Genomic DNA, 25,284 nt, shown 5'->3' on the forward strand with positions numbered 1-25,284 from the left:
TAACGTCTTTCCCCTCTCTGTAACATCTCCAGCCTTGCTTTGCCCTCGCACGTTAACATCTCCAGCCTTGCTTTCCTATCTCTGTAACATCTCCAGATTTGTTTTCCTATCTCTGTACAATCTTCAGCCTTGCTTTCCTATCTCCTTAACATCTCCAGACTTGCTTTTCTATCTCTGTAACATCTCCAGCATTGTTTTCCTTTCTCTGTAACATCTCCAGACTTGTTTTCCTGTGCCTGTAACATCTCCAGCTTTGCTTTTCTATCTCTGCAACATCGCCAACCTTGCTTTCCTCTCACTGTAACATTTCCAACCTTGCTTTCCTACCTCTGTAACAACTCCCGGCTTGCTTTTCAATCGCTGTAACATCTCCAACCTTGCTTTCCTCTCTCTGTAAATATCTCCAGCCTTGCATTGCTATCTCTGTAACCTCTCCAGATCTGTTTTCCTATCTCTGTAACATCTCCAGATTTGTTTTCCTATCTCTGTACAATCTTCAGCCTTGCTTTCCTATCTCCGTAACATCTCCAGACTTGCTTTTCTATCTCTGTAACATCTCCAGCATTGTTTTCCTCTCTCTGTAACATCTCCAGACTTGTTTTCCTGTGCCTGTAACATCTCCAGCTTTGCTTTTCTATCTCTGCAATATCGCCAACCTTGCTTTCCTCTCACTGTAACATTTCCAACCTTTCTTTCCTACCTCTGTCACAACTCCAGGCTTGCTTTTCAATCGCTGTAACATCTCCAACCTTGCTTTCCTCTCTCTGGAAATATCTCCAGCCTTGCATTGCTATCTCTGTAACCTCTCCAGATCTGTTTTCCTATCTCTGTAATATCTCCAGAATTACTTTCGTATCTCTGTATCATTACCAGCCTTGCTTACCTATCTCTGTAAGATCTCCAGCCTTGCGTTTCTCCCTCTGTAACATCTCCAGCCTTGCTTTCCTATCTCTTTAACGTCTCCAGCATTGTTTTCCTCTCCCTACGTAACATCTCCAGCCTTGCTTTCCGAAATCTGTAACATCTAGATCGTGCTTTCCTATCTCAGTAACAACCCCTGCCTTGCTCTCCTATCTCTATTACACCTCCAGCCTTGCTTTTCCCTGACTGCAATATCTCCAGCCTTTCTTTCCTATCCCTGAAAGTCTCCTGACTTGCTTTCCCCTCTCTGAAACCTCTCCAGCCTGGCTTTCCTCTCTCTCCGTGAAATCTCCAGTCTTGCTTTCCCATCTCTGTAACATCTCCAGCCTTGTTTTCCTATTTCTGTAACACCTCCAGACTTACTTTCCTCTCTCTGTATCACTTCCTGCCATGCTTTCCTCTCTCTCCGTAACATCTCCAGCCTTGTTTTCCTCTCTCTGTAACATCTCCAACCGTACATTCCTATCTCTGCCACCTCTACAGAAGTTCTTTCCCATCGCTGTAACACCTCCAAACGTACGTTCGTATCTCTGGAACATTACCAGCGTTGCTTTCCTATCCGTCTAACATCTGCAGTCTTGCTTTCCTGTCTCTGTAATATCTCCAGCCTTTCGTTTCTCTCTCTATAAAATCTCCAGCCTTACTTTCCTTTACCAGCAAGTCTCCAGCATTACTTTCCTCTCTCTCCGCAACATCTTCTGCCTTGCTTTCCGATCTCTGTAACATCTAGAGCCTTGCTTTCCTATCTCTGAACAACTCCTGCCTTCCTTTCCTATCTCTGTAACATCTGCAGACTTGTTTGCCTATCTTTGTAACATCTCCAGCCTTGCGTTGCTATCTCTGTAACAACTCCAGATATGCTTATCTTTCTCTGTAACATCTCCAGCCTTGCTTTCCTCTCTCTCCGTAGCATCTCCAGGCGTGCTTTCCTCTCTCTGTAACATCTCCAGCCTTGTGTTTCTCTCTCTGTTACATCTCCAGCTTTGCTTTCCTATCTCTACAACATCTCCAAACTTGCTTTCCTATTACTGTAACGTCCCTGGCATTGCTTTTCTCTCTCTCCGAAACATCAAAAAGCCTTGTTATTGGATCTCTGTAAATTCTAGAACGTAGCTTTTCCATCAATGTAACAACTGCAGTCTTGCTCTACTATCTCTGTAACACCTCCAACCTTGCTTTCCTCTATCTGAAACACCTCCAACCTTGCTTTCCTCTATCTGAAACACCTCCAACCTTGCTTTCCTCTATCTGAAACACCTCCAATCTTGCTTTCCTCTATCTGAAACACCTCCAACCTTGATTTCCTCTATCTGAAACACCTCCAACCTTGCTTTCCCCTGTCTGAAACAGCTCCAACCTTGTTTTCCTCTGTCTGAAACACCACCAACCTTGCTTTCCTCTATCTGAAACACCTCCAACCTTGCTTTCCTCTATCTGAAACACCTCCCACCTTGCTTTCCTCTATCTGAAACACCTCCAACATTGCTTTCCTCTATCTGAAACACCTCCAACCTTGCTTTCCTCTATCTGAAACACCTCCAACATTGCTTTAGTATCTCTGTAACACCTCCAACCTTGCTTTCCTCTGTCTGAAACACCTCCAAACTTGCTTTCCTCTATCTGAAACACCTCCAACCTTGCTTTCCTCTATGTGAAACACCTCCAACCTTGCTTTGCTCTATCTGAAACACCTCCAACCTTGCTTTCCTCTATCTGAAACACCTCCAACCTTGCTTTCCTCTATCTGAAACACCTCCAACCTTGCTATCCTCTGTCTGAAACATCTCCAACCTTGCTTTCCTCTATCTGAAACACCTCCAACCTTGCTTTCCTCTATCTGAAACATCTCCAACCTTGCTTTCCTGTATCTGAAACACCTCCAACCTTGCTTTCCTCTATCTGAAACACCTCCAACCTTGCTTTCCTCTATCTGAAACACCTCCAACCTTGCTGTCCTCTATCTGAAACACCTCCAACCTTGCTTTCCTATCTCTGTAACACCTCCAACCTTGCTTTCCTCTGTCTGAAACACCTCCAACCTTGCTTTCCTCTATCTGAAACACGTCCAACCTTGCTTTCCTCTATCTGAAACACCTCCAACCTTGCTGTCCTCTATCTGAAACACCTCCAACCTTGCTTTCCTCTGTCTGAAACACCTCCAACCTTGCTTTCCTCTATCTGAAACACCTCCAACCTTGCTTTCCTCTATCTGAAACACCTCCAACCTTGCTTTCCTCTATCTGAAACACCTCCAACCTTGCTTTCCTCTATCTGAAACACCTCCAAGCTTGCTTGCCTTTATCTGAAACACCTCCAACCTTGCTTTCCTCTATCTGAAACATCTCCAACCTTGCTTTCCTCTATCTGAAACACCTCCAACCTTGCTTTCCTCTATCTGAAACACCTCCCACCTTGCTTTCCTCTATCTGTAACACCTCCAACCTTGCTTTCCTCTATCTGAAACACCTCCAACCTTGCTTTCCTCTATCTGAAACACCTCCAACCTTGCTTTCCTCTATCTGAAACACCTCCCACCTTGCTTTCCTCTATCTGAAACACCTCCAACCTTGCTTTCCTCTATCTGAAACACCTCCAACCTTGCTTTCCTCTATCTGAAACACCTCCCACCTTGCTTTCCTCTATCTGAAACACCTCCCACCTTGCTACCCTCTATCTGAAACACGTCCAACCTTGCTTTCCTCTATCTGAAACACCTCCAACCTTGCTTTCCTCTATCTGAAACACCTCCAACCTTGCTTTCCTCTATCTGAAACACCTCCAACCTTGCTTTCCTCTATCTGAAACACCTCCAACCTTGCTTTCATCTATCTGAAACACCTCCAACCTTGCTTTCCTCTATCTGAAACACCTCCAACCTTGCTTTCCTCTATCTGAAACACCTCCAACCTTGCTTGCCTTTATCTGAAACACCTCCAACTTTGCTTTCCTCTATCTGAAACACCTCCAACCTTGCTTTCCTCTATCTGAAACACCTCCAACCTTGCTTTCCTCTATCTGAAACACCTCCAACCTTGCTTTCCTATCTCTGTAATACCTCCAACCTTGCTTTCCTCTGTCTGAAACACCTCCAACCATGCTTTCCTCTATCTGAAACACCTCCAACCTTGCTTTCCTCTATCTGAAACACCTCCAACCTTGCTTTCCTCTATCTGAAACACCTCCAACCTTGCCTTCCTCTATCTGAAATACCTCCAACCTTGCGTTCCTCTATCTGAAACAACTGCAACCTTGCTTTCCTATATCTGAAACACCTCCAACCTTGCTTTCCTCTATCTGAAACACCTACAACCTTGCTTTCCTCTATCTGAAACACCTCCAACCTTGCTTTCCTATCTCTGTAACACCTCCAACCTTGCTTTCCTCTATCTGAAACACTTCCAACCTTGTTTTCCTCTATCTGAAACACCTCCAACCTTGCTTTCCTCTGTCTGAAACACCTCCAACCTTGCTTTCCTCTATCTGAAACACCTCCAACCTTGCTTTCCTCTATCTGAAACACCTCCAACCTTGCTTTCCTCTATCTGAAACAACTCCAACCTTGCTTTCCTCTATCTGAAACAACTCCAACCTTGCTTTCCTCTGTCTGAAACACTTCCAACCTTGCTGTCCTCTATCTGAAACACCTCCAACCTTGCTTCCCTCTGTCTGAAACACCTCCAACCTTGCTTTCCTCTATCTGAAACACCTCCAACCTTGCTTTCCTCTAACTAAAACACCTCCAACCTTGCTTTCCTCTATCTGAAACACCTCCAACCTTGCTTTCCTCTATCTGAAACACCTTCAACCTTGCTTTCCTCTATCTGAAACACCTCCAACCTTGCTTTCCTCTATCTGAAACACCTCCAACCTTGCTTTCCTGTGTCTGAAACACCTCCAACCTTGCTTTCCTCTGTCTGAAACACCTCCAACCTTGCTTTCCTCTATCTGAAACACCCAAAACCTTGCTTTCCTCTATCTGAAACACCTCCAACCTTGCTTTCCTCTATCTGAAACACCTCCAACCTTGCTTTCCTCTATCTGAAACACCTCCAACCTTGCTTTCCTCTATCTGAAACACCTCCAACCTTGCTTTCCTCTATCTGAAACACCTCCAACCTTGCTTTCCTCTATCTAAAACACCTCCAACCTTGCTTTCCTCTATCTTAAACACTTCCAACCTTGCTTTCCTCTATCTGAAACACCTCCAACCTTGGTTTCCTCTATCTGTAACACCTCTGTAAATTCTCCAGCCTTGCTTTCCCGTCTCTGTAACATCTGCAGCCTTGTTTTCCTATCTCTGTAATGTCTCCAGACTTGCTTTTCTATCTCTGTAGCATCTCCAGACTTGTTTTCCTGTCTCTGTAACATCTTTAGCCTTGGTCTGCTATCTTCTTAACCTCTCCGTCCTGTCTGTCCTAACTCTGTGTCATCTCCAGACTTGCATTCCCCTCTCTGTAACATCTCCAGGCTTGCATTCCTCTCTCTCCTTAACAACTCCAGCCTTGCTTTCCTATGTCTGTAAAATCTTCAGTCTTGCATTCTTATCACTGTAATAGATCCAGGCTTGCTTTCCTCTCTTGAAACGTCTCTGGCCTTATGATCCTATCCCTGCAACATCTCCAATCTTGCTTTCCTATCTCTGTAACAACTCCAGGCATGTTTTGCTATCCCCGTAGCAATTTCTGCCTAGCTTTCCCCTCTCCGTAAGATCTCTAGCCTATTTTTTCTATCTCTGCTACATATCCAGCCTTGTTTTCATCTCTCTCCGTAAAACCTTCAGCCTTGCTTTCCTATCTGTGTAACGTCAGCAGTCTTGCTTTCCTGTCTCTGTAGTATCTCCAGCCTTGCGTTTCTCTCTCTGTAACATCTGCAGCCTTGTGTTTTTCTCTCTGTAGCATCTCCAGCCGTGCTTTCCTTTACCTGCACCTTCTCCAGTATTGCTTTCCTCTCTCTCTCCGTAACATCTCTCGCCTTGCTTTCGGATCTCTATAACAACTCCAGCCTTGCATTCCTATCTTTGTAACATCTCCAGACTTGCTTGCCTACCTCTGTAAGATCTTTAGCCTTGCTGTCCTATCTGCATAACAGCTCCGCCTTGTCATTCCTTTCTCTGTAACACCTCCTGCCTTGCATTCCTCTGTCTCCTGAACATCTCCATCCTTGCTTTCCTATCTCTGCAAGATCTCCGGGCTTGCTTTCCTCTCTCTGTAACGTCTCCAGCCTTGCTATCATCTCTCACCGTAACATAACCACCCTTGCTTTCCTCTCTGTAACATCTCCAGACTTGTATTCCTGTCACTATAACCTCTCCAGACGTGCTTTCCTATCTCTGTAACATCTCCAACCTTTATTTCCAATCTCTGTAACAACTCCAGGCTTGCTTTCCTACCTCCTTAACCGCTCCGCCCTGTCTTTTTATCTCTGTGACATCTCCAAGCTTGCATTCCCCTGACTGTAACATCTCTAGCCTTGCATTCCTCTCTCTCCTGAACATCTCCATCCTTGCTTTCCCATCTCTGCAACATCTCCAGCCTTGCTTTCCTATCGCTGCAACATCTCCAGCCTTGCTTTCCTATCACTATGAGATCTCCAGGCTTGCTTTCCTCTCGCTATAACGTCTCGAGCCTTGCTCTCATCTCTCTCCGTAATATCTCCAGCCTTGCTTTCCTATCTCTGTAACAATTCCAGGCTTTCTTTCCTATCTCTATAGCGTCTTCGGCCTTGCTTTCCTCTCTCTGTGACATCTCCAGCCTTGCTTTCCTCTCTCTGAATGATCTCCCGACTTGCTATCATCTCTCTCCGTAACATCTCCAGTCTTGCTTTCCTCTCTCTGTAACATCTCCAGCATTGCATTCCTGTCTCTATAACCTCTCCAGACCTGCTCTCCTATCTCTGTTACATCTCCAGAATTTCTGTCATACCTCTGTAACATTACCAGCCTTGCTTTCCTGTCTCTCTAACTTCTCCAGCCTTGCATTCCTATCTCTTAACGTCTCCAGCATTATTTTCCTCTCTTTCAGTAACATCGCCAGACTTGCTTCCCGATCTCTGTACTGTCTAGAGCCTTGCTTTACTAACTCTCTTACAAGTCCAGCCTTGGTCTCCTATCTCTGTAACACTTCCAGCATTGCTTTCCTCATTCTGCAACATCTCCAGCCTTGCTTTACTGTCTCCGTAATATCTCCAGCCTTGCATTTCGCTCTCTGTAACATCTCTCTTGTTTTGCTTTCCTCTCTCTCCGTAACAACTCCAGCCTTGCTTCCCTATCTCTGCGACATCTCCAGTCTTGCTTTCCTGTCTCCGTAATATCTCCAGCCTTGCATTTCTCTCTCTGTAATATCTCCAGCCTTGCTTTCCTCTCTTTCTGGATCATCTCCAGCCTTACGTTCCTCTCCCTGCAACTTCTCCAACCTTGCTTTCCAATCTCTTTAACAACTCCAGGCTTGCTTTTTTATCTCTGTAGCATCTTCGGACCTGCTTTCCTCTCTCTGTAACATCTCCAGACTTGCTTTCCCCTCTCTGTGACATCTCCAGCCTTGCTATCATCTCTCTGCGTAACATCTCCAGCCGTGCTTTTCTCTCTCTGTAACATCTCTAGCCTGTTTTTTTCTATCTCTGTTACATATCCAGCCTTGCTTTCCTATCTCTGTAACATCTCCAGACTTACTTTCCCCTCTCTGTATCACCTCCAGTCTTGCTTTCCTCTCTGTAACGTCAGCAGTCTTGCTTTCCTGTCTCCGTAATATCTCCAGCCTTGCGTTTCTCTCTCTGCAACGTCTGCAGCCTTGCGTTTTTCTCTCTGTAGCATCTCCAGCCATGCTTTCCTTTAGCTGCAACTTCTCCAGCATTGCTTTCCTCTCTCTCCGCACCATCTCCGGCCTTTCTTTCCGATCTCTGTAACATCTAGAGCCTTGCTTTCCTCTCCCTGTAACGTCTCCAACCTTGTTATCATCTCTCTCCGTAACATGTCCACCCTTGCTTACCTCTCTCTGTAACATCTCCAGCCTTGCATTCCTCTCTCTCCTGAACATCTCCATCCTTGCTTTCCTATCTCTGCAACGTCTCCAGCCTTGCCTTCCTATCACTATCACATCTCCAGGCTTGCTTTTCTCTCCCTGTAATGTCTCCAGCTTTGCTCTAATCTCTCTCCGCAACATCTCCATCCTTGCTTTCCTATCTCTGTAACAACTCCAGGCTTTCTTTCCTATCTCTGTAGCATCTTCGGCCATGCTTTCCTATCTCTGTGAAATCTCCAGCCTTGCTTTCCTATCTTTGTAACATCTCCAAACTTGCTTTCCCCTCTATATGACAACTCCAGCCTTGCTATCATCTCTCTCCGTAACATCTCTAGCCTTGCATTCCTGTCTCTATACCCTCTCCAGACGTGTTTTCCTATCTCTGTAACATCTCCAGAATTTCTTTCGTATCTCTGTAACATTACCAGCCTTGCTTTCCTATCTCTGTAACATCTCCACTTGTGCTTTCCTGTCTCTTTAATATCTCCAGCCTTGCGTTTCTCTCTCTGTAACACCTCCAGCCTTGCATTCCTATCTCTTAACATCTCCAGCATTGTTTTCCTCTATCTCAGTAACATCACCAAACTTGCTTTCCGATCTCTGTAACAACTCTAGCCTTGGCCTCCTATCTCTGTAAAATCTCCAGACTTTCTTTCGTACCTCTGTAACATTACCAGCCTTGCTTTCCTATCTCTGTAACATTTCCAATCTTGCTTTCCAGCCACTGTAATATTTCCAGCCTCGCGTTTCTCTCTCTGTAGCATCTTCGGCCTTGCTTTCCTCTCCCTGTAACGTCTCTAGCCTTACGTTCCTTAACCTGTAACATCTCCAACCTTGCTTTCCAATCTCTGTAACAACTCCAGGCTTGTTTTCCTCTCTCTGTAAGATCTGCAGCCTTGCTTTCCTATCTCTGTAGCATCTCCAGACTTTCATTCGTATCTCTGTGTCATTCCCAGCCTTGCTTTCCTATCACTTCACGTCTCCAGCATTGTTTTCCTCTCTCTCCTTAACATCGCCAGATTTGCTTTCCTATCTCTGTAACATCTCCAGCCGTGCTTTCATATCTCTGTAACATCTCCAGCCTTTCTTTCCTATCTCTATAAAATCTTTAGCCTTGCTTTCCTTTCTCTCTGTAACATCTCCAGTCTTGCTTTCCTCCATCTGCAACATCTCCAGCCTTGCCTTCCTATCTCTGTAACATCTCCAGACTTGCTTTCCCCTTTCTGCAACATCTCCAGCCTTACTTTCCTCTCTCTCCATAACATCTCCAGCCTTGCTTTCCAATGTCTGTAAAATCGCCAGCATTGCATTCATATCTCTGTAACCTCTCCTAACGTGCTTTCCGATCGCTGTGACATCTCCAGACAGGCTATCGTATCTCTGTAACATTACCAGCCTTGCTTTGATATCTCTGTAACATCTCCAATCTTGCGTTTCCCTCTCTGTTACATCACGAGCCTTGCTTTCCTATCTCCGTAACATCCCCAGCCTTGCTTTCCGATCTCTGTAACATCTAGAGCTTTGCTTTCCTATCTCTTTAAATCTTTAGCCTTGCTTTCCTCTCTCTGTAACAACTCCAGCCTTGTTTTCCTATCTCTGTAACATCTCCAGCCTTGCTTTCCCCTCTTTCCGTAACATCTCCAGCCTTACTTGCCTGTCTCTGTAGAATCACCAGCCTTGCTTTCCTGTCTCTATAATATCTCCAGACTTGTTTTCATATCTCTGTAACATATTCAGCCTTGCTTTCCGATCACCGGAAAATCTCCAGCCTTGCTTTGCTGTCTCTGTAGCATCACCAGCCTTGCTTTCCTGTCTCTGTAATATCTCCAGACTTGTGTTCCTATCCCTGTAACATCTTTAGACTTGCTTTCCTATCTTCTTGTGCTCTCCGTCCTGGCTGTCCTATCTCTGTGACATCTCCAGACTTGTATTCCCCTCTCTGTTACATCTCCAGCCTTGCATTCCTCTCTCGCCTTAACAAGTCCAGCCTTGCATTCCTATCCCTGTAACATCTCCAGCCTTACGTTCCTCGCCCTGTAACATCTCCAACCTTGCTTTCCTATCTCCGTAACAACTCCAGACTTGCTTTTCTATCTCTGTAACACCTTCAGCGTCGCTTTCCTGTCTTCGTAAAATCTCCAGCCTTGCATTCCTCTCTCTCGTTAACATTACTAGCATTGCTTTGCTATCTCTGTAACATCTCTAGTCTTGCGTTTCTCTCTGTTATATCTCCAGCCTTGCTTTACTATCTGTGTAACATCTTCCAGCTTTGCTTTCCTGTCTTTGTAACATCGCCAGCCTTGCTTTCCTGTCTCTGCAATATCTCCAGACTTGTTTCCCTATCTCTGTAACATATTCAGCCTTGCTTTCCGATCTCCGTAACATCTCCAGCCTTGCTTTCCTGTCTCTGTAGCATCACCACCCTAGCTTTCCTTTCTCTGTAATATCTCCAGACTTGTTTTCCAATCTCTGTAACATCTTTAGCCTTGCTTTCCTATCTCCTTATCCTCCCCGGCCTGGCTGTACTATCTCTGTAACATCTCCAGCCTTGCTTTCCTCTCTCTCCTTAAAATCTCCAGCCTTGCTTTCCTCTCTCTCCGTAACACTCCACCATTGTTTTCCTCTCGCTCCATGACATGTCCAGGATTGCTTTTCTCTCTCTTTGTAACATCTTACGTATTGTTTTCCTTTCTCTCAATAATATCTCCAGCCTTGCTTTCCCATTTCTAAAACAACTCCTGCCTTGCTCTCCGTTCACTGTTACACCTTCAGCCTTGCCTTCCTCTCTCTCCATAACATCTCCAGACTTTTTACCCTCTCTCTGTAACATCTTTAGCCTTGCATTCCTATCTCCGTAACCTCTCGGTCCTGGTTTCCTATCTCTGTGACATCTCCAGACTTGCATTTCCCTCTCTGTAACATGACCAGCCTTGGTTGCCTCTCTCTCCTTAACATCTCCAGACTTGTTTTCCTATCTCTGTCATACCTCCAGCCTTGCTTTTCTATCTCTGTAACACCTCCAGACTTGTTTTCCTATCTCTGTAACACCTTCGGCCTTGCTTTTCTATTTCTGTAACATCTCCAGACTTGCTTTCCTGTCCCTGTAACATCTCCAGTCTTTCTTTCCACTCTCTGTGACATCACCAGCCTTTCCTTCCAATTTCTGTAATATCTCCTGCCTTGCTTTCCACTCTCTGTAACATTTCCAGCCTTGCTGTGCTCTCTCTCCGTAACATCTCCAGACTTGCTTTCCTATCTCTGTAACATTTTAAGCCTTGCTTTCCTAACTCTGTAACATCTCCGGCATTGCTTTCCTATCTCTGTAACACCTCCAGACTAGTTTTCCTATCTCTGTAACACCTTCAGCCTTTCAATTCCAACTCCGTAACATCTCCAGACTTGCTTTCCTGTCTCTGTAACATCTCCAGACTTGCATTCCCCTCTCTGAAACATCTCCAGCCTTACTTTGCGGTCTCTCCGTATCATCTCCAGACTTGATTTTCTATCTCTGTAACATCTTCAGCCTTGCTTTTCAATCTCCATAACATCTCCAGACTTGCATTTCCCTCTCTGAAACATCTCCAGCCTTACTTTGCGGTCTCTCCGTATCATCTCCAGACTTGTTTTCCTACCTCTGTAACATCTTCAGCCTTGCTTTTCAATCTCCATAACATCTCCAGCTTTGCTTTCTTAACCCTGTAACATCTCCAGCCTTGCTTTCCTCTCTCCGTGATATCTCCAGCCTTGCTTTCCAATATCTGTAACATTTCCTGACTTGCTTTCCGATTTCTGTAACATCTCCAGACTTGTCTTCCTATCTCTGTAACATATTCAGCCTTGTATTCCTATCTCTATGACATCTCCAGCCTTGCATTCCTATCTGTGTAGCCTCTCCAGACGTGCTTTCATATCTCTCCGTAACATCTCCAGACTTGCTTACTTGTCTCCGTAACATCTCCAGACTTGCTTTCCTGTCTCGGTAACATCTTCAGCCTTGCCTTCCTATCTCCGTAACATCTCCAGACTTGCTTTCCTATCTCTGTAACATCTCCAGCCTTGCTTTCCTCTCACTGTGACATCTCTAGCCTTGCTTTCCTATCTCTGTAACATCTCCAGACTTGCATATCTCTCTGTGCAAAACCTCTCCAGTCTTGCTTTCCTATCCGTGTAACATCTCCAACCTTGCTTTCCTGTACCTGTAACATCTGCACACCTGCTTTTCCATCTCTGTAAGATCTCAAGACTTGCATTCCCCTCTCTGTAACATCTCCAGCCTTGCTTTCCTCTCTCTGTAACATCTCCAGCATTTTCTATGAAGTTCTCAGTATCTCGGATGATCCGGAGTGCACCCAGCTCCAGCTCCCAAATGCGGTCTCCCAGGAGCTGCAGCTGGGTGCACTTCCCAGACATATGTACTCATCAAAAAATTGAAATCTCCCTGAACTCTCACATCCTGCAGGAGGAACATGCGACTGACATAAATGCCACCTCGACTGCTGTAAGACTCGAGTTAAAAGGCGTTTACCTGAGCTTATCTGCACCTTTTGCTGAGCTGCTGCTCACCGAAACCGCTCAAATCAAAGCACGACTACCTAATCTGCTATTGACAGTATGCCTATGGCCCGCTTCACATTTAGTGTTGGTGAGGGAAGGGCGGAGCCCCTACAGTGATATAGTGTTAGGTCCTTTAGCACTCGTGCAGGTTACTGCTTGAGCTTGGAAGCTGTCTTACTGAAGTCTTCCTTCTGGTAGTGATGACTGCGCTGATGCAAGTATTCCCCCGACATCCAGTTGGCCATTGGACTGCACCATTCAGAATGCTCATGGCTGATTCGAGTTTGTCTGCCCATCCATCTCCTGTCTCTTCCCAATAAACATTGACTCTCCTGTCCAGCAAAGATTAGTCAAGTTCAGACTTATGTACTGAATGGGAGGGTCCAAGAGAGTGTTGCTGAACAAAGAGACCTTGGAGTGCAGGTTCATAACTCTTTGAAAGGGGAGTCGCAGGTAGTTAGGATAGTGAAGAAGGTGTTTGTTGTGCTTTCCTTTATTGGTCAGGGTATTGAATGCAGGAATAGGGAGGTCATGCTGCGGCTGTACAGGACATTGGTAAGGCAACTGTTGGAATATTGCGCACAATTCTAGTCCACTACCTTTTAGAAAGATATTGTGAAGCTTTAAACGGTTCAGACAAGATTTACAAAGATGTTGCCAAGGTTGGAGGATTTGTGCTATAAGGGAGAGGCTGAACAGGCTGGGGTGTTTTCCCAGGAGCGTCGGAGGCTGAGGGGTTATAGAGGTTTACAAAATTAATAGGGGCATGGATAGGGTAAATAGGCAAAGTCTGTTTCCTGGGGTCGGCGAGTCCAGAACAAGCGGGCATAGGTTTAGGGTGAGAGGGGCAAGATGGAAAAGAGACCTAAGGGGCAACGTTTTCACGTAGAGGGTGGTACGTATATGGAATGAGCTGCCAGAAGATGTGATGGAGGCTGGTACTATTGCAACATTTAAGAGGCATTTAGATAGATATATGAATAGGAAGGGTTTGGACGAATATGGACTGGGTGCTGACACATGGGACTAGATTGGATTGGGATAGCCGATTGGTATGGACAGGTTGGACAGAAGGGTCTGCTTCCATGCTGTACATCTTGAAGACTCTATGACTCCATAAATGAGTTTTCACTGCTCCGTGAGGATGAGGACACCACAGGTAGCACAACACTAAACTAAAAGGGAAGTCCTTATTTCTTTGTGGGACCTGTTATTTTAGAACTGAACAACAAATCACCACATCTTTTCAGAAATAAGGAAATAATAATTAGGAATAAATACAAACCATTCCGGACTCCAAACATAGAACATAGAACAGTACAGCACAGAACAGGCCCTTCAGCCCATGATTTTGTGCCGACCACTGATCCTCATGTATGCACCCTCAAATTTCTGTGACCATATGCATGTCCAGCAGACTCATAAATGTCCCCAATGACATTCCTTCCACAACTGCTGCTGCAGTATTCCAAGTGCATTCCGTGATCTCACAAATCTCTGTGTAAGGAAACCACCTCTGATATCTCCTCCATACTTTCCTCCAACCAGCTTAAAACTATGACCCCTCGTGTTAGTCATTCCTGCCCTGGGAAATAGTCTCTGGGTATCGGCTCTATCTATGTCTCTCATTATCTTGAATGCCTCAATTTGGACCCTCTCTTCCTACTTCTCTGCAATGAAAAAAGTTCAGTCTCTCCTCATAAGATAAGCCCTCCAGTCCAGGCAGCATCCTGGTAAACCTCCTCTGAACCCTCTCCAAAGCATCCAAATCCTTCCGATAATAGGGCGACCAGAACTGGACGCAGTATTCCAAGTGCGATCTAACCAAGCTGCAACAAGATCTCACGACTCATAAATTCAATCACCCTGTTAATGAAAGTCAAAACACCATATGCTTTCTTAACAACCCTGTCCACTTGGTGGCCATTTTAAGAGATCTATGTACCTGCACACCAAGATCCCTCTGTTCCTCCACACTGCCAAGAGTCCTATCCTTAATCCTGTACACAGCTTTCAAATTTGACGTTCCAAAATGCATCACCTCGCATTTATCCAGGTTGAACTCCATGTGCCACCTCTCAACCCATCTCTGCATCCTGTCAATGACCCGTTGCAGCCAAGAACAGCCCTCTATACTGTCAACGACATCTCCAACCTTTGTGTCGTCTGCAAACCTGCTGACACATCCTTCAATCCCCTCATCCAAGTCATTAATAAAAATTACAAAGAGTAGAGGCCCAAGGACAGTGCCCTGTGGAACACCACTCACCACAGACCTCCAGGCAGAATATTTTCCTTCTACTACCACTCGCTGTCTTCTGTTGGCCAGCCAATTCTGTATCCAGACAGCTAAGTTGCCCTGTATACCATTCCTCCTGACCTACTGAATGAGACTACCCTGGGGAACCTTATCAAATGCCTTGGTGAAGTCCATATACACCACATCCACAGATCGACCCTCATCAACTTTTCTAATCACATCCTTAAAGAACTCGATAAGGTTTGTGAGGCATGACCTTCCCCTCACAACGCCGTGTTGACTGCATTTAATCAAGCCATGCTCTTCCAGATGGTCATAAATCCTAACCCTCAGAATTCTTTCTAACACCTTGCAGACGACAGACGTGAGACTTACTGGTCTGTAATTGTCGGGGATTTCCCTATTTCCTTTCTTGAATAGAGGAATTACATTTGCCACTCTCCAGTCCTCAGGTGCGACTGCAGTGGAGAGCGAGGATGCAAAGATCTTCGCAAGTGGCGAAGCAATTGCATTTCTCGTTTCCCCAAGCAGCCGAGGACAAATCTGGTCCGGGCCTGACGACTTGTCAATCTTAATGTTTGACAAAATTTTCAGCACATCAGCTTCCTCTATCTCTACCCATTCCAGCATGCACATCCGCTCTTCAAAGGTTTCATTCTCTGTAAAGTTCGTTTCTTTCGTAAACACAGAAGCAAAAAACTCATTTAGGGCTTCCCCTACCTCTTCAGACTCCATATACAAATTCCCTATGCTATCCCTGATCGGCCGTACTCTTTCTTTGACGATTCTCTTATTCCTCACGTATATGTAAAATGCCTTTGTGTTCTCCCTAATCCGTTCTGCCAAGCCTTTCTCGTGCCCCCCTCGTGGCTCTCCTTAGACCATTTTTGAGCTCCTTCCTCGCCTGCCTGTAATCCTCTAGAGCTGAGTGTGACCCTAGCTTCCTCCACCTTAGGTAAGCTACCTTTTTCCTTTATTTGAGAAGCTCCACCGCTCTTGTCATCCAAGATTCCTTTATATTACCACTTCTTGCCTGTCTCAGAGGGACATATTTATTCATCATTTGCAACAACTGTTCCTTAAACAGTCTCCACATGTCTATAATGTATTTACCATGGAACAATTGCTACCAATCCATGCTTCCTAACTCATGTCTAATCGCATCATAGTTTCCTCTTCCCCAATTAAATTCCTCCCGTTTTGCCTAATCCTGTCCTTTTCCATAGCTATGTAAACCTGTCCCACATTGCTACTGAGCCTTTCCAATCGAATATATATCAAACCCAGCCTCTGCTGCTATCTCAGGAAGAGAATACACCACATGAGTATGAAAAACGTAGCAGAATAAGGCCATTCGGCACATTGAGCCTGATATGCCATTCAATCATTTCTTATATGTCCCTCAACGTCATTCTCCTGCCTTCCCCCAATAATCCTTGATCGCCTTATAAATCAAAAACTTATCTATTTGTGCATTAATGACACTCGTGTTTGTGTGTGTGCATGCGCGTGTGCGTGTGTATGTCTGTGTGTGTCCATCTGCTTGTCATCTGTCTATTTTTGCGTCTACGCCTGTCTTTCTGTGTATCAGCCTGTGTGTTGCATCTGTGTTTGCGTCTATTTGTGTGTGACTCTATATGTCTGTGTGTGTTTCTACGTGTCTTTCTGCCTATCCCCATGTATGTATTGTGTTTGTTCGTATGTTGGGGTGATTACCAATAATTCTATGTATTTCTGTGTCTGCATCTCTGTACAGTTTGTCATATGATTTTTTTTGAGGGGCAGGAGTGAAAGGACTCTTTCTTTGACCATTCTCTTATTCCTCACATAAGTGTAAAATGCCAGCGTGTTTAAAGTGAGAATAGCCTTTCACTGAGCACTGCTCCTTAAACGGTCAGTGGGACATGGATATTCAGAAACTCCACGTGAGGCATCCCAGTCCATTCCATCTTGTACTAGGGTCCTCCCCACATGGCGGGGGTAGGCGGGTGAGGGAATGGATATTGGGGACTCCACCACCCGGCTTGGCCATTTCTGTCCTATTCCAGGCTGTTTCTCTTGGAATGGGAGAAAACGAGGGAGGGAGTGAGGGCAGGAGTGGGTGGCCCTGCTGTTAGTGCTGGTGTAGGTGGGGCTGCGGGGAATTGTGAGGTGTCAGGAATGAGTCAGTCAGCAATTTTTTAATCCATATAGTATTATTAGTGTGAGGTGTATTGTGTAGGTGACAGAGAAAGTGTGGGAAGGAAGTTGCTGAATTAAATAATGAGAGTGGAAGTGTCTGAGCCTTATTTGGAGATAGAGCCTGAGGATTGACTGGGGGTCGGTGCTATAATAGAGCTACATTGAGTTTGAGGGAGCAGAGGGAATACGGTGACCTTCATCCTAACAGAACGGAGAGGGTTTTGATGCTTGTCCTGTATTGATGGGCATTTCTTCAGATCATTTCAGTGTGGAGGTGAACCTGCCCGAATGTCTTGTACAAGTCTATCACTAATAGACACAGAGCTGTCCCTCAGCTTCCACGGACTCAGTTTAGGTAGAGCTTACAAATAGCAAGAAGAAGCAAATATTGGTGTGTTATATATCGAAAACAAAATGGTTGCAGAAAATCTGAATCTAAACTGCATTAACTAACTGACTGCTCACGCTATGAAAAATAAATTCTGCAAGTGTATATGAGGTGGGTTGAAGAGTATATTTTGAAGCAAACTATAGAGCAGGTTATTTTGGATTTGGCATTGTGTGGTCAGAAGGACGAATTAATAACCTTGCTCGGAAACAGATTTTAAGGAATAGTGACATTAATAAGGTGCATTTTACACGTTGTGTGCATACAATATAGAATGCTTGAAAATTCTGGTCAATCATCATGGTAGCTTGGAGGGTCAAGTTCGCTCCAGTGAATTGGGAAAGTACAATACAACATTCAGTAGGACGCAAGCAATGGTTGTTAGAGTCATAGAGTCCGACAGCACAGAGATAGGCCCTTCGGCCCAAACTGGCCCATTCCGACCAAAATGTCCAACCACGCTAAACCCATTTCCATGTTATTGCTCTGTATCTTTCTCATCCTTTCCAGTCCGTGTATTTGTCCAAATGCCTTTTAAATGTTGCTAATGTTCCCGCTTCAACCTCACCGGCTGGTACATCATTCCATATGCGTATCACCCCTGTGTGTAAAGCAGGTGCTCCTCAGGTTCCCTTTTATTCTTTCCCCTCTGACATTAAACTGAGTCCCTCTAGTCGGTGATTGCCCAACCCTTGGGGGAAAAAATACTAAGTGCATTCACTGTGTCCATCCCTCCCATGATCTTATACACTTCTATCAGATTCCCCCTCAGCCTCATACATCTTAAGTAAAAAAAATCCTAGCTTGTCCAATCTTCTCAATAACTCAGACCATTGAGTCCTTTGCTACAGCCTTGTAAATTTATTCTGCATTCTTTCCAGTTTAATAACACCCTTCCTATAGCAAAGTGAACAAACCTGAACATAACGCTACCAGTATGGCCTCAACAGCATCCTGTATAACTGCAAAACAACTCCCTAATTTCGATATTCCGTGATATACACTGATGAAGACCAGTGTGCCAAAAGCTTTCTTCACTGCCCTGTCTACTCTGAATCACGTTTCTGAGAACCATGCACCTGAATTCCAAGGTCCCTCTGTTCCACTACACTCCATAGGACCCAACCATTCACCATGAAACTCCAACCTTGATTTGACTTTCTAAAATGCAAGAACGTACACTGATCTATATTAAAATCTATATTCCATTTCTCAGCCACTTCTCCAGCTGATCAAGATACTGCTGCATTTTCTGAAATTGATGATAAGCTTCCTCACTCTCCATGATGCTGCTTATGTTCGTGTCATTTTCAAACTTACAAATCACGCCTAAACATTCCCATCTAAATCATAGATATATGTAATGTGTAGTGGTCCCAGCATCACCCCGTGAGGCATTCCACTTGTCACTGGCCTCAAATCTGACAAGCATCCTTCCACTACTACCCTCTGTTTCCTACCATCAAGACAAATTTGTATCTAATTTTGCAGCTCCCCCTCAATTTCATGCGAGCTAACCTTCCAGAGCAGCCTACCATGTGGAACCTTATTGAAGGCCTTACTGGAATCCATATAAACTACGTATACCACCCTGCCCTCCTCAACGTTGCTGGTCACATCGTCAAGAATTCGAACAAATTTGTGAGCCATGATCTCCGATGCACAAAGCCGTGCTGAGTTTGATGGGCTTTTGCCTGAAACGTGGATTTTCCTGTTTCTCGAATGCTGCTTGACCTGCTGTGCTTTTCTAGCATCACTCTAATCTTGCTCCTAATCACACCCTGTCTTTCTAAATGCATGTATTTCTTATCTCTCAGAACCTTTTCCAGTAAGTTATCTCCTATAGATTTTAGGTTTACTGGTCTGTAGTTGCCAGGTTTTTCTTTGTAGTCCTTCTTGAGAAGGGCACAGCATTCACTACCTTCCAGTCCTCCGGGACCTCAGCGGTTGGCCAGCGATGATGCAAAAATATCAACCACGGCTCCCACAATTCCTTCTCTTCCTCCTGCCGTGTTCCTGAATTTATCTGGTCAGGAACAGGGAGATTTATAAAAATACAAAGTCTGAAAAATACGTCAATTTATTTCAGGTACAAACACCAAAGAGAGGGAAAGGGAGACAATGATGTTTAACGTAATAAATTCGAAAATGTATTAATCATAGGATGTGGCTCCAGAAGAATTTCAGTCATTGTGGAAGTTTGAGAATTCTCAGAAATTCACGATCCAGAAACGAGGGCCATGAAACTGACAAGGAAATCAAAAAGAGACATGAATGCTGACAAACAGGAACAAAAACACTGCATAAATCTACAATCTGTATTTCAAAGGAAACAAAATAAAAGCAAGGTCAAATATGGAAATTTGCAATCGGGAGAGGAGTGTTTTTGTGAAGAAAAGGAAAATGGCCAAGAAAATAAACCAGTTACTTTGCATCTATCTTCATGGAGGAAAATCACAAAATCACCCAGTAATACCTAGTGATCATGTAGGGCTTGTGCAACTGAAGACATAAAGTCAATTTATATCAGTAACGAGGTAGTATTTGAGAATGTAATTGGATTGAACATTGCTAAGTCTGACAAACCTGATGTACTTCATATTAAAATGTCAGGCATAAATTGGCAATAGAAATATTAATTGCATTGTCGATGACTGTGTTTTATTTTCCTGTGCATTCTGCAGAGGCTGGAAGCCATTGTGGATAAATAGAAGTTAACAAACGTGGTCCAAGCACTATAGATTAATGGAAGGAATCCAAGCATTTATAAAGGGAAGAAGACATAGTTTGGAGAACTGCCGAACAATTAACTTGACATCTGCAGGGAAACTGTTGGAATCTAATATAAAGCGTGTGATATTGGATATTTAGGAATTAACAGCAACAATGGAGAGGATCCGTAGGTATTTCTGACAGATGTCTTCCTCGATGTGCTATTAGTTTTTAGAGCTGAAAATGTGTTGCTGGAAAAGCACAGCAGGTCAGGCAGCATCCAAGGAGCAGGAGAATCGACGGTTCGGGCATGAGCCCTTCCTCAGGAAGGAGGAAAGTGTGCCAAATAGGCGAAGATAAAAGGTAGGGAGGAGGGACTTCGGGGAGGGGCATTGTAAATGCGACAGGTGGAAGGATGTTAAGGTGAGGGTGATAGGCTGGAGTGGGGGTGGGGGCGGGGAGGTCAAGAAGAAGATTGCAGGTTAGGAAGGTGGTGCTGAGTTCGAGGGTTGGGACTGAGACAAGGTGGGGGAGGGGAAATGAGGAAACTGGAGAAATCCGAGTTCATCCCATGCGGTTGGAGGGTTCCTAGGCGGATGATGAGGCGCTCTTCCTCCAGCCGTTGTGCTGCAATGGTCTGGCGATGGAAGAGTCCAAGGACATAGTATTCCTTGGTGGTGTGGGAGGGGGAGTTGAAGTGTTGAGCCACGGGGTGGTTGGGTTGGTTGGTCTGGGTGTCCCAGAGGTGTTCGATGAAACGTTCCGCAAGTAGGCGGCCTGTCTCCTCAATATAGAGGAGGCCACATCGGGTGCAGCGGATGCAGTAAATGATGTGTGTGGAGGTGGAGGTGAATTTGTGGCGGATACGGAAGGATCCCTTGGGGCCTCGGAGGGAAGTAAGGGGGGAGGTGTGGGCGTACGTTTTGCATTTCTTGCGGTTGCAGGGGAAGGTGCCGGGTGTGGAGGTTGGGTTGGTGGGGGGTGTGGACCTGACGAAGGAGTCACGGAGGGAGTGGTCTTTTCGGAACGCTGATAGGGGAGGGGAGGGAAATATATCTCTGGTGGTGGGGTCCGTTTGGAAGTGGCGGAAATGAGGACGGATGATACGATGTATACGGAGGTTGGTGGGGTGGTAGGTGAGGACCACTAGGGTTCTGTCCTGGTGGCGATTGGAGGGGCGGGGCTCAAGGGCGGAGGAGTGGGAAGTGGAGGAGATGCGGTGGAGAGCATCGTCGATCACGTCTGCGGACAAATTGCGGTCTTTGAAGAAGGAGACCATCTGGGCCATCACCTTCCATCTTAATCTCCTTCCACCTATCGCATTCCCAAAGCCCCTCCCCGAAGTCCCTCCTTCCTACTTTTTAATCTTAGCATGCTGGGCACACTTTCCTCATTCTTGAGGAAGGGCTCAAGCCTGAAACATCAATTCTCCTGCTCCTTGGATGCTGCCTGACCTGCTGCGCTTTTCCAGCAACACATTTTCAGCTCTGATCTCCAGTATCTGCAGTCCTCACTTTCTCCTATTAGTTTTTAGTCCCCATCAACCACCCTCTGAGAAAACGAACAGGAAGTGACTTCACCACATTAAGTAGCATTACCACAGGAAACGTCATCACCAACCCAAAGAAACCCAAACATATAAATAGACAGCAGGAATTATCAGAATTGTTTCGCATGAGCTCCACTGAAGATGTTACCTAGTAAGATAACGAAGCGTCTGGATATGAACCTTTCAGTGTAGCGAGCAAACCTACTTCCATTGTATAAAGTGTTGGTGACCCAATCTGAGAAAGAATATACTGACCTCAAAAAAGTGCAATGGACATTGTCCAGATTAATCCCTCAGATGGTGAGGTTGCCTGATAAGCAAACTCGGCCTGTGTTCTCTAGAGTATCAAAGAATGAGTGGAGGGTCACAATGAAACTTGGAAAATTCACAAAACATGTGCCGAATTGGAAATAAAAAGAACGTTTCCCTGGCTGTCTAATCCACATTCAAGTCAAATAATTGCAGTTTAAGGAACAGACCATTTAAGACCGCAATAATGAGGAAATTCTTCACTCGGTGCGAACTCCTAAAACAGGGACATAGAAACCTGCTGGTAGGGCAAGATTAGGGAGAATCCCCAGATATTCTGCAAGTGTGTCAATCAGAAAAGAATAACAAGGGAACAGGTAGGAGTCATTCGTGACTTGTCAAGTTGCATCCAAATCACCTTACTGTTCGGAGACAGAGTGTAGTTGTTGAAGGCTGTTATTGTGACTGAGACTGGTGCCCAATGGTGTATCACAGCGGTCAGTGCAGTGTCTGTTATTATTTGTGATTCGGAGGTGCTGGTGTTAGACTGGGGTGGACAAACCTAAAAATCACATAACACCAGGTTATAGTCCAGCAAGCTTATTCATAGGCACAAGCATTCAAAGCGCATAATCACCTGATGAAGAAGCAGCGCTTCGAAACTAGTGCCTCCGAATAAACCTGTTGGACTGTAACCTGGTGTTCTGTCACCATTATTATTTGTGGTATTCATAAGTGATGCAGCTGTGATACAGATGGGGGTGGCGGGAGTGTGACAACTAAGTTTGCGCTTGATACAAAGATTGGCCAGGTGGTTGGCAGTGAGGAGGAAGGTCTTATGTTATAGGAAGATACAAATGGAATGGTCAGATGGGTGGATCAAAGCCAGATGGAATGTAACTCTAATAAATATGAAATGATTCACTTTGGAAGAAGGAACTGGACAGGGGAGTACTCAATAAATGACAGCATACGAGGAAGCTCAGAGGGTGCTTCTCCACAAATCCCTGAATGTAACTAAACTGGTCAATGCACAATTTGAGAAAGCATAGGGGACCGTAGACATAACCTTAATTCATCAAGGCATAGATTATAAGAGCTATGCTGAAGTTTGGTTTTGCCAAGATAGAATAATGATTGTAGTTCTGGGAGCCACATTACCGGAAGGATGTGATTGTAGTGGAGGGGGCTCAGAGGAGATTAACCGGGATGTTCGCTGGGGTGGAGCATATCAGGTATGGAGAGAGGCTGGATAAGCTCGGGTTGTTTAGTTTGGAGGAGAGAAGGCTGAGTGGAACGGGAATCAGAAGTATGTGATTACGAGGGGCATGGACAGGGTGGATAGATAGCAGCTGTACCTTTTAGTCAAAGGGCCAAGAAAAATGGAGCACACTTTAAAGTGAAGGGTTTTAGATTTGGAGAGGAATTGAGGATTCTTTTTCACCCAGAGTGTGCTGGGGTCAGGAATGCACTTCCTGAGAGAAGAATTGTCATGGTATCTTCACAGCTATTAGAAAATACACGGCTGTGTACTTGAAATGCCATAAGATTCACGGCTACGATCTTGTGTCGGAAAGTGGGGTTGATGTAGACCGTGCTGTATTGTTGATGGTACAAAGTCTGTGTGTCTGTGTTTGTATGGCTGTGGAAGATCAATCATTGAGTAGCATAAGATAGGAATTGATTGGTTTCTGAAGAGTATATTAACAAGGGTTTTAAGATTGAACTTGTAATATCTTCTGAAAATATGTCAATGCCAAATTAAGGGAAAAAAGGTGCAGCTTTCGTACAGTCTAATACCAGAGAATTGAGGACAGGGAAAAGGCAGAACTGTGCACCAAATACTTCAGTTATGTTTTCACAGAAGAAAACGAAACAAAAAAGAAAACTTCCCAACAATACTAGTGAATATTAGTCTGTAGAGAAAAAGGGAAAAGAATGAAATTAGCAACTGAACAGTTTTAGAGGAAGTACTGGAACTGAAAGTAATGAGCACAACAAAGTCAACAGAGGTTTTTCAAATGGGAATTGTATTTTAGAAAGTGACGTTTAGCATAATTATGGAGAAGCAATCAATGAAATATGATTGCATTTTCAGAAAGATTTTTGATTAAGCCCAAAGCCTATTATGCAAATTCAAATCCTATGGGACTGGGACTAATATGGTTTTAGAATGGGAGAGCTGGCAGGAAGCAGCGAGTAGGAATAGAACAAAGTGTTTTTTTAATGGAAGGCTTGGAGGATATAGCAAGGGTCGGGGTTTGGGCCCCAGCTATTCCTGATCCACATCATATATTTAATTGAGTGGATCAAGTACAATATTTCCAAGTTTGATGATGGCACTAAACAATATCGGATTGTGAGTGGGTGAGCTGGATGTCAAAATGCTCCAAGGTGATTGAGACAAGTGGAGTGTCTGGGAAAATACGTGGCAGATGGAGAGCAATGGGGAGAAGAGCATGGGATATGTGATATTGTGACCTTTGATGGGAAAAACATAACGGGAGCCTATCATTTGAAAAGGGATTGGTTGAAAAATATTGATCCATATAGGAACTTAAGCTGCATTTTTCTTTCCTTCTGTGCAGCCCTCCGAGGTCAGTGTAGGGCAATGAGATCTGAATCCAGAAGTCATTACTGGGAATGACATCGGCACGCTGACCAGTGTACACAGACCCAACAAGTGGGGAGCTGTAACATTGAAAAGGATCTGGATCTCCCTGTGCACCGGTCACTGAAAGCAATATTGCAGGCGCAGAAAGCAGATAGGCAGATAAATCGTGTATTCACCTTCATTTCAGGGGGATTTGAAAACAGGAGTAAAGGTGTTTCACTGCAGCTGTACAAGGCGCTGGTGAGACCTCATCTCGAACACTGTGCAGGATTGTGTGCAGTTTTGGTCTCATTACCTAATAAAGGACAAACCTGACATTGAGGGAGTGCAGCGAAGATGACCAGACTGATCGCTGGGATTATAGGCTTGTTGTGGTAGCAGAATCTGAGGTGGCTGGACCTGTATTCCATGGGCTTCAGGCAAATGAGTGGCGATATCAGTGAAATATATAAAACTCTGTCAGTGCGAGGCAGATTGGAGGTAGGGGTGACAATTCCCCTGGCTGCGATATCAAAACAAGGGACCACAGTATTAGGTACAGACAGGCCACTCTGCATGGAGATGAGAATAAATGTCTGCACTTAGAGACTGGTGAACCTGGGGACTTATCTCCCAGATCAGACTGTGGAAACCAAGGCACTGAATATAAATAAGGATTTCTGGAAACTAAAGGGATAGGGAGAGAGCAGGGTATGGTATGAAGATAGAGGATCAGATATCATTACAGGTTGTTCTCCAATATCACTGTAACTGTGTTTCTGTGCAACACTGTGTTGCAGAAAAATCATGCAATATTAATAATGTGGTCTATGGGAAAAAGAGAATAATGGGCGAACTGCA

The 25,284-nt window shown here is 44.7% G+C and overlaps 1 long non-coding RNA gene across 1 annotated transcript in view; it reads left to right on the forward strand.

Annotated features, from left to right (window-relative positions):
- The window catches only part of LOC148138595 (uncharacterized), a 38,524-nt gene extending 18,835 nt beyond the window's left edge, over positions 1–19,689 (forward strand). Inside the window, exon 2 of the long non-coding RNA XR_015754002.1 lies at positions 19,484–19,689. This is a non-coding gene — a long non-coding RNA (uncharacterized LOC148138595). The remainder of the gene's footprint in view (positions 1–19,483) is intronic.
- The last annotated feature ends 5,595 nt before the right edge of the window (positions 19,690–25,284 follow it).

The sequence above is a fragment of the Chiloscyllium plagiosum genome, unplaced genomic scaffold (genome assembly GCF_037043375.1).
Source record: "Chiloscyllium plagiosum isolate Xiang-an unplaced genomic scaffold, Cpla_swu_hap1 HiC_scaffold_40, whole genome shotgun sequence".
NCBI classification, from domain to species: Eukaryota; Metazoa; Chordata; class Chondrichthyes; order Orectolobiformes; family Hemiscylliidae; genus Chiloscyllium; species Chiloscyllium plagiosum.